Below are 13,148 nucleotides of genomic sequence, written 5' to 3'. Positions count from 1 at the left end.
TCTATTCTTAGCTAGCTTTCTGAGGAAATCCTTTCTTCTATTCTTTTCATATAGTATAATATAAAATATATATTATAAATTAATAAATCAAGCCTTCTGAAACATGGAGTCAGATCCTCATCTCTTCCCTCAACCTGACACCCCTGTGAACACTGTCACAATTAGTGGATTAGTGCTTCAATGCAGGGAGATGATGCACAGGAAGAGCCAGTTTGCTTTGCTCAGATGGCTGGGTTGTTTTTTTTAACTACAGACTCAAAGATGTACATTTCACCTAAATCAAAATGGATTGCTACTCTGGAGAATTTCTACTCTGTCTCAGAGCACTGGGTGTAGCATGGCTATGTTGGATCCACAGCCTCCCTGGGCACACACCGCCCAGCCCAGTCATCAGTGGACTCGGCTAACACAGCCAGAGCCCTTTTGCTACCTGTGTTGCCTTGAATAGCACCACCTGGATTTGGAAATATCTCTTAAAAGCCCAAGACTGGGGCTGATAAAAACCAGCATGCTGAGTAAGAAGCTGTTTAGCCTGCCCAGCAGAAAGCAAGAGAAATGTTTAGATACCTTACTCAGAAATGAGAGGGAAATGTCTCTGTGTGTGTTCAGGATGCACAGCTGTGAAAGCTGGCCAACCCCTCCCTGCTCTGAAAAAGCATACAAGCAGAAAAATCCTATGAATCAAAGCATCACAGAATGGCAGGGATAGCTTTCAATAGACTGATTGTTCAGAGCTCCATCCAGCCTAGCCTTGAACACTTTTGGGGATGGGGCATCCACAACTTCTCTGGGCAACCTCTTCCAATGCCTAATCATCCTCACAGTAAATAATTTCTACCTAATATCCGATATAAATCTGCCCTCTTTCAGTTTGAAGCCCTTCCTCCTTTTCCTATCACTACCTGCCCTGGTAAAATGTCCCTCTCCAGACTTTTGTAGGTCACTTTAGGTACTGGAAGGTAATTTAAGGTCCCCCTGGTGTGCTTTTATCTCTAGGGAGAACACCCCCAGCTCTCCCTGCCTCTCTTCACAAGAGAGATATTCCAGGTCTATGATCACAATCCTGGGTCTCCTCTGGACTCACTTGGAGAGGTTATCAGTGTCAGGCTAAGCTTTCAGGGGGCTTGAGGAGATTTTGGTTTCTACCACTACTGAGAAAGAGAGAGAGATATTATCTCTCTGAGCTGGGTTCCTCACTGATTTAACACTGAATCCCTTTTTGCAAGCAGAGCCACTTCAGCAGGAGAAATTCAGCATATCCCTGAGTGGTGAGGGAAACACTGGCTGGTGAACACTGCAGGGGCTTTGTCATGGTTTAAGTGCTGGGGAGGTCTGTGTGTATCCAGCCTGAAGTAGTTCTGCATGTTAAGGCAAGTTATAGTCAAGTATTTTCAGCATCTAAATTTCAGATGAATGCACTTTCGTGCAAGATGAAGAACTAAGTCTTATCGGAAAACTCTATTTCTTACTTTGCCAATTACAAAATGGAAAACTGTTTTATTTATGCTCACTATCAGTTAGTTTATGCTTAGCCATTTAACTGTTACTCTAGCTCTATTTGATGGACAATTCCAGAGGGCCAGATTTTCAAACAGTGTAAATTACCCAATTCCACTGACATCAGCTGATTCTCATAAGCAGGAACTGGGGGCTCTTAATGTGTCCATATTCCCACTCCTGGGTGGGTTTAACAGAAAAGCACTGTGATCTGTTTGCAAACAAATGGAAACATGTAAATTGAAGTGATGCTTCAGCTGTGGTGGTTCAGACTTTTGGAATGTGAAATGTTCCAGAGCCATGGGACTTATTTTTGCATGGTATTCAAGTTACCTTAAAGCTCACAAATATAAGTGCTTGTTCCACCATTCTAAGCTTCTCAAACATTTCAGGTGACTGCACTGACGGTAGGTTGAATGTGAATTGAATTTCACTTGGTTTAAAATTCTGTATCTAGAAAAATAAAAAAAAAGTTTGGATAGAGGTGATGTGACTTCAGAATAAACTCAAGTTCAGATAGAGTTTCGCTTGGGTCAGACCTTTTATGTGCTTGTGAACAATAAAATTCCAGGATATCACATTCAGATTAGAGGAATGTTTTACATAATCCTCTGAGAATCCAAACCAAAACTCCATTAAACCAAAAGCTTTTTAATTCTCCTGGAATGGAAGATGAAGAATATTGTATCATGCACCCATATAATTGCAAACAAGATGATCTATTAGTAAAATCAGATTCTGGCATGTTTTGACATATAATGCTATAAAGAAACCATTGAGCAAGTAAGGAAATAAAATCCCAAATCCAAAGCAAGAATCATTATCAGAATACCTAAATATAAGTTGCATATGTTACTCCAGACTGAAAATATGTCCTAGAAAACAAACAGGAGATGCTTTAGTGGCAGGAACCAAATACAGAAACAACAAGAAAATAATAACAAGAAAAAGAAGACAACAGCATAAAAGAGACAAAAATATTTAGAAGTATGATAAGTAAATATATACAAAGTTTCTTTGGCCTTCATTTTGCAGTGGTTTTACACTTACATTGTTGAATGGCTGTAAAATTCCTGTACTCATATAGAACTCGGTTCTTTGGAATATTCATCACCATGTCAGGGGGAAATCCTTCAAGATTTATTCTAGTAGCTATTTGGGTTACCTAAAATTTTTTTGTTTGTTGAAAGGAATATTAACTTCTCATTCATGTGTGCCAAAGAGTAACAACGATTAAAAGCCACCAGTTTTCCTGAAGAAGAAATAAAATCAGACTTTCTTGCTTACTGGTACTACATAGATGAATATTACAGCCATAGCTATGAGAGTTTTTTTATCTATTACATATAAAAGGCCAACTGAGGAAAAACTGATGGGAAAGCACTCTGTAGGCATTATGGGGTTCTGGTAGTAAAAAGATAAAAACATGAGTAGTTTATGATGTCTTCAGACTCCAAGGACACTTGTACACCTATATCATGTTTTTCTAGTTTGAACACTTTCATTATCCTATACCACCATGAGGAGCAACATAATTTTCCTACGTTTATGGCTTGTAGCAGCCACATATACACAGGCTACCGACTAAGAAGGTCCCCACCAGTGTAGTATTTTGTGTATTTTGTCTATAAAAATGTCTTCTCCTTGTGTGCTAAATCCTAGTACTGGGAGGGACCAGGAAGCCTGAAGATATTTCTTCTAGAACAGAAATCCTCCTGAAGTTTAACAGAACTTCAGGAAAAAAAGGAAAAAGACATGCTGGTTTTATTTATTTACATTGAAAACACCCAATTAGAAAAAAACCCCAAAACTCCACAACAACAAACAAGCAAAAATTCCCCAACAAAAAAACCCAAAAAACCCAAACCAACCCAGAAGAAAAAGGGGAAAAAAGAAAGAAAAAAGGAAAACAACCCAATTAAAAATATCAATAAAGTAATTTTCTGCTTTTTTCATTTGCAATTGTAGTGATAATAATTCAGTGGGAGACTCAATAATAAGAAGTACTGAGTTTTTTTACCAGATATGGGCTGTTTCTCATAGCCCAGAAACAGTGCATGGATCATCCTTTGCTCCCTGTGCATGACAGACTCCTGACTGCTTTTAAAGAGTCCTGATCTTTTTTTTTGCTCAAATAAAATATTTTCCATCAAGTCTTCCTGCTTCGTTTGGGACCCCCCTGAAAAGCATCACACACTGTGAGACTTGGTAACTTGTAATTTCTAACTTACTTTTTTGTAAAAATCAAAACCAATAATGCAACAGGCAACACTAGTAGTCAATATTTTATAAGCCAGTGTTCTTTTGGTAATGTGCTATTTTTTTTAGGAAAACACTCGACTGTTTGCCACAGGAGAAGGGGTAATAGGCTTAAAGGCTACTTTTTAGCCTTTTCAGCGTGGTTCCAGTCGAATTGCAGGCGCATTAGAGAGCTGGGAGGATACTGGATTTGCCTCAGCTGCTTTGTGCTGCCTCCCTGCTTTGGCTCTCCCAGCGATCCCCACTAGATGGTAGTGTCAGCCCAGCTCCGAATTCCAGCTCCTCCAGCCATGGGCTTTGCCCTTTTTTTTTTTTAATTATTTTATTTATTTATTTTATTTTTTCTTTTTTGGTTTGTTTTGTGGAAGGAATCTCTGTTCTTGCCGTTCTGAGGTGCTTCGTGCTGCTTCTGGGGTGGTGTCTCAGCAGGAAAGGTGACAGCAGTGTTTATTGGATGGGGTTGGTGCAACCCCCAGTATCAATCCAGGCTGGGGATGAACAGATTGAGGACAGCCCTGCCCAGAAGGACTTAGGAGTGCTGGTGGAAGAGAGGCTGGACACGACCCAGCAATGTGCACTCACAGCCCAGAGAGCCAAATGTGTCCTGGGCTGCACCCAGAGCACCGTGGGCAGCAGGGGAGGGAGGGATTCTGTCCCTCTTCTCTCCTCTGCTCTGCTGAGAGCCCACCTGAATTGCTGCATCCAGCTCTGGGCTCCTAGCACAGGAAGGACATGGAGCTGTTGGAGTGACTCCAGAGGAGGCCACAAAGATGGTTGGAGCACCTCTTGCTGTGAAAAATATTTGCTCAGCCTGAAGAATACTCTTGCTGCCTTTTAATATTTAATGGCAGCTTATAATAAGGGTGCAGGCGCATCGCTGGCCGGAGTCTGTGTACAAATCACAAACGGGACAGGACTGCTGTGGAACTTGCCTTGAACTGTTTTATTTTCCAGCATCAGTCTCATTCCATGGTTTGACAATGGGAAGATGCCAGCAGCTCACATCCCAGGCAGCAGACAAAGAACTTAATGTTACAACTTACTTTAAAAGGTTTCTGACCAATCACACCAAGCAAAAGCACATTGACAGTAGTTCTATCCAACCTCTATAAACACAGGTACCTTTGGGTAAACAATGCTTGCTTATTTCGAATACAATACCTGCTTGTAAGCCTTAAAACACAATGCACAGATCTCCATTATTAAGCTTCAAACTTCCTAATATCTTGCTAGATAAACTTTTCTGTAGCTTAGAGAGTTATTCTAGACAAGCGTTAATACACAGACCATTGTTCTATTTGTCCTTGCTTTTCTACTTTTTAAATAATTTTTCTGCTGACCAATCTCATGGCTGCTGCTTAGCTCTAATCACAGTTCTACTGTCTCTGGGGCCTGCCTTTTGAATCTTTCCCAAAATCCTCTGATTTTGTGGATTCCCACACAGACAGACTTCTTACCAGAGCCCATTGTGATAAACTAAAAGAAATTTGGTTTAGACTGGATATAAGGAAGAAGTTTTTACTGTGATGGTCGTGAATCACTGGAGCAGGTTGCCCAGAGAGGTGGTAGATGTCCCATCCCTGGAAACATTCAAGGTCAGGTTGGATAGATCATTTAGATGCACCTGACCTAATTGAAGATGTCCCCGCTCATGGCACAGGGATTGAACTAGGTGACCTTTAGAACTCCATTCTAAGCCAAACCATTCTATGATTTTCTCCTTAGGACTAGGGATGCACACATGGCAGCTTTGTGCAGATCAGGCTGAAGACTATTGAGAGAAATGAAGGAAATAAGAATCATCTCTCTAACAGTGTTGGTTTTTTACCCTCAGATCTATTATCCCATATCTTTTGCATACTCTAATTTTGCATTGCAATATTTAACATAGATAGCAGCTAAGAGGAGGACCATTAATAATGTCTCAGAATGAGCTATATTTTAGCAGTTGTATTTTTGCAACATAAAGTCCTTACTGGTGTTTAAATTTATCTTTTGTTCAGATGCATCATTTGGGTCAGAAATCCTGGCCCTTGTTCTGCATGTGTTTTATACTTTTATCACTGTAACTATTCAAAATCAGTATTCTTTCAGAAAGTGCAATGGAGCAAGTTAAAATGGAGCCAGGAGTACCAGGTCCTGCTTTTCTTCTTGAGATTCAGAGAATATCTAGACTGATAGAAAAATGGACTCCAGTTTCCCAGGCTAAATGTTACCTGTTTTGCCTTAAAAGACAGTTATCTTTAATTTCTCCTTTCCATTTTCACTGTCCTCCTGACCTTCTTAGGTCATTTAGAGTGGCAGGTAGGGCTAAGTATTTTGGTGATGAAGATTTTGAAGATGTTTGGCAAGTTGAGCAGAAACTTTTAAAGGGAAAGACAGAGGAGTTTTTTTGTCCATGAATAAACAACTAAAGCAAAACATTTACTGAAGATTAGTGAGGAATAAGGAAGGATCCTTGTGTGTGCAGTCAGTATATTGCACAGGACATAGTAAATGAGAAAGAGATCAATATGCATTCTTCCAGTCATGTTTTTTCTAAAGTGTTTTAAATTATGGGATCTTCTTTTATTCAGACATACTCTTTTAAGACAGAAAATTACATAAAGACTAACAGTGGCAGTATGTTAAAACCTCAGATATTTTGCTCATAAGGTAGGTAGTAACTAAATTAAAGCTTTATCTCAGTCATACTAATGAGACGCAATTGCATTGCAGTCTTTAATTACATGATTGCTTGGACCAGACCCACAATGCATATAAACGACTTTAGCTCCCTCAGAGTCAATGCCAGTGTACACTAGCAGAGAATGTAATTCCTTTCCTTGAACAGAGTAATTTTCCAGAGAAGAACCTTCATTTACTTAAATTAAAAAAAATTCTATGTATTTTAATCTGGTCTACTTACTCACAGGAGTACGGGGCTGCATAAGCTTATTAAGGGCAGTACACCAGGAAATGTGTTGTTATTATTTTACATCATTAAAGACTGATAATATACTTAATAAACCTGTATCATCATCCATATGGACAAGGGGCAGAGTCCTGGAACCCATTTTTGGCTGGCAGCTGCCTAAATGTGCAGTTTCCCCACTCCATTAATGTGTAATTTTATAGGGATGCTCTGGAGCCCTCTTCAAGTGTTATTGCAGCATTTCTTTCATATACCTCTCTCATGCCAGGATGCAAATATATTGCTCTTAATGCTTCAACCTATTTTTGTTTTGCAACAGCAGTTAGGGTAAAAAAGCTAAATCTAATATTTCCATCCCTCCCCATACAATTTCCTTGATTATAAATACATAATGGTTTTGGATTCCCTGTGCTGAATTGCTGCAGGATCCCTGTGAGCATTAAACGTTGCTCTTAAATGCTGACCAGTTTTAAAGACCCCAGCAGGCATTAAAAGCCTGCCAATGAAGGCAGTGACTTGGCCACATCTCTGATGCAGTGCTGGGTTTAAGCAGCAGACACTACAGAGATGACTCAGGTACACCCTGCACTTGCTGCCATATGCAGGCTACTCTTGCCTTGATTTTTTATGAAAACTGTTGTGTTTTTAAACTTCCTGGAGTTTAATTAATAAACATGACAACAAAAGTGGGACTTGGCACAAAGCCCTTCCCCATCCAGCACATGGGCATAGTAGGGTAATTGCAGTTATTTACATTTGGCATCCAGCTGACTGAACTAACAGCACAGTATCTTTTTTTTCCCTCTTGGAGTAGAGAGGCTATTAAATTAAACAGGTTAATGTAGCTGCAGCATTTCACCCCCTGCTATCCCTGCAGCCATAGTAAATCTGCCACCTGTTTATTTCCATAAAAATTCAATTACAGCACCACGAGTTTATTCTTCTTATGTGTGTTGTTAACTTGAGGCAGTTTCAGACTCAAAGTGCGTGGCCTGTTCCTTTCCAAAGCTGTTTTTCTGATGCTTCTCTTTAGCTGATAGCTTTTCATTTTGTTAAGTATCCCAGCCCCACACCCTTTGAAAATGAGAGAATAGATTTCTGCTGTGGTGCTTTGCCTTGGTGGTGCAAAAGGCGAAGCAACATGTGCACATACACAAATTTATAAACAAATTTATACATATTTGCACACCTCTCATCCCACTGTAGGGCACAAGCAGAGAACAGGCTGTAGGCTCCCAGGAGCAGCAGTTAAAAGAGGTTAGCAAAACAGGCCAATGACTTACAGTAAACCAGACATCTTTTAAAATCAGGCATAAATTCTCCCTCTCTCTCTTTCCTGACTTTCTCTTCTGAGAGATACAAACACATCTCTCTGCAGCAAGGAGGTTCTGAATGAGATGCCGCTTCCTATTTGGGCTGCATTAGGTAAAACACAATCTTTACAAGATCATCCTTGAGGCTTTTGTCATTGAGTCAGAAGCAGCAAATGGCCTGGAGTGGCTCTGTCCCTGCTGGCTGCAGATGCCCGTTTGGGTAGGACAAGAACTGGACGTGGTGAGACTCTCAGAGGGAGGAGAGAAAGGGAAAGTCATGAAGATAAGTCACCTGGCAGAATTGTTTCATGGTATCACCTCATCCCCTCAGGATCCCGAAGGGAATGGTAACATTTCATTCACTCCCTTATTTCTGCTGGGACAAATAAGTTGGAAATGTTATTCTTACAACAGTGTAATTTCTGGTCAAATGCTTGCCTTTTTCCATTTCATCACTGTTTCCTCCTCTTCCTCCAGCTTCACCTGATTTTGTGGTTAAGAACGTTTGCTTCTGCCAAAAGCAACATTTTTAATGGGGAGGGGGGAGGCTGAAGGTCAGAATTCAGAGAAAGAAACAGTGTTTGACTAAGAAAGGCGTGTGCTGCCATCCCTGGTTCTGGTATTGCTGCTAGCACAGGCATTGTGGGAATGAAAGGATCTTTTTCCATGTGCTGCAGCTGGGAAAGCATTTAAGTGATTAAGGAGAACAGGAGCAGGGTGCTTTTTCTGCAGAGAAGGGATAAACATGGTTTTTTTCTTCAGGAGCTGGGATAGTTTCATTGAAAAACTGCAGGAACTATAAGTGCCTCTTTTAGGACTTGTGCAGAGATTCAGGGGCTGATTTCCTCATGCTTCATGTCTGTGCCATGGGACATAGAAAGTGGCCAGAAAGCCTGTGATTTTCCCTAGTGGCAACTTTTGGCAGAAGAACAGACTCATCTGCTCTGGGCAGAGTAGTCCACTGGGCTTGTGGAGCTCTTGAGAGAGACTATAGATTTATTAGCCCTTCTTCAGTGGCAAACAGGCAGGTGTTTTCCTCAAAAAAATACCACACTACCAAAAGAACATTGGCTTATAAAATATTCACTGCTGGTGTTGCCTATTGTGTTATTGGTTTTGGTTTTTACAAATACAGACCCACTCTGAACATGTTTTTTGACTGGCCTCTTCCTCCTGAAGTCAGTCAAGAGAAGATGCTCCAAAGCCATCTTCTCATCCTGCAGTGGCTTGGAGGCTGATTGAAGGTGGGGGAACCTCTCATTGCCCCTCTCTGAAAGGGAGGATGCCTCATCCACTTGCTTCATCTCACTTTCCATGAAAATACTAGTTATAAATCAACTGCGTTGCATTTGGAGGAGAAAATTGGGGCATAAGGAAATCCTGCTGCTACTGAATTATATGGGGTTTATGTCATGTGTTCAATAGCCTTTGACATGAATATGGTGTCTACTTTCATCTACTTTTTCTGAGTTTTGCATAATTATTTATTATGCATTGCTCAGGTTGGATTACACTAACTGTTTTTGGAAATTCCCCTCAATTTTATTTTACTGTTTTCCTCTCCAGAGTTATATCCTTAGGAGAAGAATGGCTGCAGAATTTTGTGAAAAGATTTAAATTTGGAATGACAATATTTTCAAAGGACAATTAAGAGAGGGTAAATGAGGTTTATGTCTATGTTATGGTATTTTGTTAGAACCAGACATGGATGAGTTTTCTTTGGATACCAAATTACTCAACTTCAATACAGTTAAACAGTAGTAATTTTTTTTCCTTATGGATGATTAGAGTCTTTCAAGTAAAATTCTAATTAATTTTTTTCTGTCTTGACTATCATCTTAAGCAAAATTCAACAAGGAATTTATGCCTCTGCTTACATTTAAGAATGCAATTAACTGGAGGTTTCTTTACCTGCCAGAGTTCGTTTGCCTCCTGGTTCAAGGATTTGCATAACCACATTGAAGTCAGAGTAAATGTTTGTGCAGGAAGGAGTTCTTGGCAGGAGCGAGAGCATCAGAACTGAGTCTTTCTGCAAAACACAGGACAGCAAAACATTGCTGTTTTTGTTGTTAAGTAGTAAGGGCTTATTTAAAAAAAGAAAACTGTGGCGATGTGTTTGCTCTTGCTGCAGGTGATCTCATGTGGTTGTTATGAAACTCTTGGAGTCATAAGATTATGTTATCTGTATTAATTGATCATGAGCTACATTAGAAAGGTTGTTGAAGAAATTATTAAAGAAACCCAAAGAAAATGGAACAGTTTCCAAATCTTTCTCATTTGGGGGTTTTAGGGTTTAAATGGAAGATTTAACAGCATCTCTCCACAAGAATGAGTAGGAAAGAAGTTATTTTATCATTATAGAGAAATTGTCATTGTGCTGGACAACTATTCCACGTGATGTCTGAGAAAAAATGGTACATCTTTATATATGTTCCTTGTATCCTTTGTAAGGAACAATTGACCAAGTAGCCCTGTGAAGCTTTTAAAGCTTGAAATTGTTTGCAAGCAATACACAAGAGCTGTTCATCCCTATTGGAATGTGGCCTTTTGCAGGGTAAAATGTGACAACTCTTCGATGCAAAAGAAAAGGACCATGTAGTAAAGGTAGATTCTGTGGGCTGTAGTGAGGCACTATGTAATTACCCCAAGTAACACGTAGTCAAAGAAGTCAGAGTCCCATTTTATTCTAGAGACACTCTTTTTCGTTATGAAGAATGATACAACTTTGATTTTGTTTTTGTCTTTTTTTTAGTTGGTTTTGATTTTTGTTTTTTGTTTATTATATTCTAAAAATTAAGTTTTGGGTTGGCTGAGTTCTTTTTATCGTAGAGCACCATAATTTTAGATTTTTAAAATATCTTTTTATATAGGTTAAATTTCTCAGCCACTATCCTTTATGTGACATAATCCCCTAAAGAAAGTTTTAATGCAGTCAATAAAAGACTTAGGCATGGTTTTTATCTTAATTCAAAAAGGTACTCTCCTGAATCCAGGACACTGGATTCAGATGATCTGATTTTACCAATTCCTTTCAGAATTTTCTAGAAAGGAGGAATGTTAATTTATTGTGCTGAACTTCCTGGAGGAGTATTAATAAATGTTACAGAATAGAAATGTGTTACTATTTATTGATGCTATAATTTCTCAAGCTGTACATAGGAAACCATCCTTCCTGTTATCTTCCATGTTAATTTATTTTAGCTTAGCACATGCATTTATTTTTTGCTGTCTACAGCTTCTTCATAAGAAAAAGATCACCTAAAGATCACTAAAGATCATCATTATCCTTTATCAGGACACACTTGCTATTAACTAAGGCATACTGAGTGCTCTTTGTCACCATACAGTTTGGATTTATTTATATATAATTTATTCTCCTGCTTTTATGGATGGATAAAGTTCAGTGACAGCTGGATCTCGAGTGCTGCTCTGATGAATAGATAGAACAAATAGGGCATTTAGAAGAAAAGCTATATAAAATCCTCAGCAGATTTTTCATGGGAAAAAATTTGGAGACTGCCTCTTATTGTTACACAAATTATCTGGAAAAGGGAAAGGTCTTATTTCTCTTTACCATACCTACAAAATGAAGATGGATTTTTCCAGATTATGTGAAAAGAATGTATGGTTTATCAATATTTCAAAAATAAAAGAAGTCTAGAAATTGCTTCATTCACCAGTCAACAGGAAGCAACTGATGATTTCTAACTATCCTTATTTACGTGACCCAAAATATAACTATATAAGAATTTGATATCAGTGGAAAAGTTGAATTTTGAAAAACATTGTGCAAATATTTTAAAAACATTAAGTATATACATAAGGAAGGAGGGAACTCTACTTTCCCTCCGCTTTTCTTATCCATTTTTCTCAATTTTAATTACTTTTGGTGATGTAGTTTACAAGAACTGGTAGAATACATTGGGAATGTGGGAATAGAACACTGGGAATATGTTTCCTGATTTGACTTCCTGTATCACTGTGAAATCAATGCAAGCTAAAGTTGTGTAAGAAAGAATAGACAAAAGGAAAAATTTCCTGACTGTTGTTGTGCACACAATTTTAAGAGTGATTCTTGATCCCATTAGTGCTAAATTCTCATGTAAAACTTTGTTTTAGCCACTGGCCAAGAAAAAATGGCTGAGGGTTGACAGTATTGCTCAGTCTACCCCTTCTTTCTGTGAGGAACAGATGTCACTATTCCTCTTAAGGAGTAATTGTGTATATACCAGTGGAAAATTACTTAGAAGAGCATCCAAATGGAGTACGCCATTCAAATAACTGCAGGAAGACTTTAAAAAGCTTTAAAACCCCACTGACAGCCAGAACCTGGGGTGTTTGTGGGAAACACTAAGATGTCAACAGCCTGCCAGAGCTTGTCTGTCATTCTAAAAGGAGGTAACACATTTGGAAACTTGTGAGCTTTAAGAGGTAATGACTATAAAGGCAGTCTGGGAGATCACTTCCTCTATGTGTCCCTTCCAAGGACAAGCTGAAGGCTAAAAACTGGTTTCCTGCAAGTTTTTGATCAGAACTTCTTGGAGGTATGAATGAACAACAATGCAGTGAATTTGTGTTTTAACCCTCTGATTGAATTTTACTATTTGGAAAACAGGAACACAGCTCACTTGAAAACTTCAGATGGCATATGAAATTCTCTATGTTTGACTTCTCTCCCTTGTGCTTCATCAAAGTTTTTCCACCAGTGGCAAGATTCATAGTGCAATTAAACTAAATTAGTGATTCCTGTGTGTGGTGGTGTTTGCAGGGCCCCCAGAATGAGGTGAGAGATGAGAATCTTGACTCCATGTTTCAGAAGCCTGATTTATTACTTTATAATATAATATAATATAATATAATATAATATAATATAATATAATATTATATTATATTATATTATATTATATTATATTATATTATATTATATTATATTATATTATATTATATTATATTATATTATATTATATTCATATATTAAAACTATACTAAAGAAAGAGAAAGGAAACATCAGAAGCTAGAAAGGAATGAATAATAAAATCTAGTGACAGACTCAGGGAGTCTGACACAGCTGGCTGTGATTGCCCATTAATTAAAAAAAATTCACATGCTGGGTATACAGTTCTCCAAATCACATTCCAGAGGAGCAAAACATGGAAAAGCTGAAG

The sequence above is a fragment of the Molothrus aeneus genome, chromosome 4 (genome assembly GCF_037042795.1).
Source record: "Molothrus aeneus isolate 106 chromosome 4, BPBGC_Maene_1.0, whole genome shotgun sequence".
Classification (NCBI taxonomy): domain Eukaryota; kingdom Metazoa; phylum Chordata; class Aves; order Passeriformes; family Icteridae; genus Molothrus; species Molothrus aeneus.
This window is presented reverse-complemented; position numbering follows the sequence as displayed.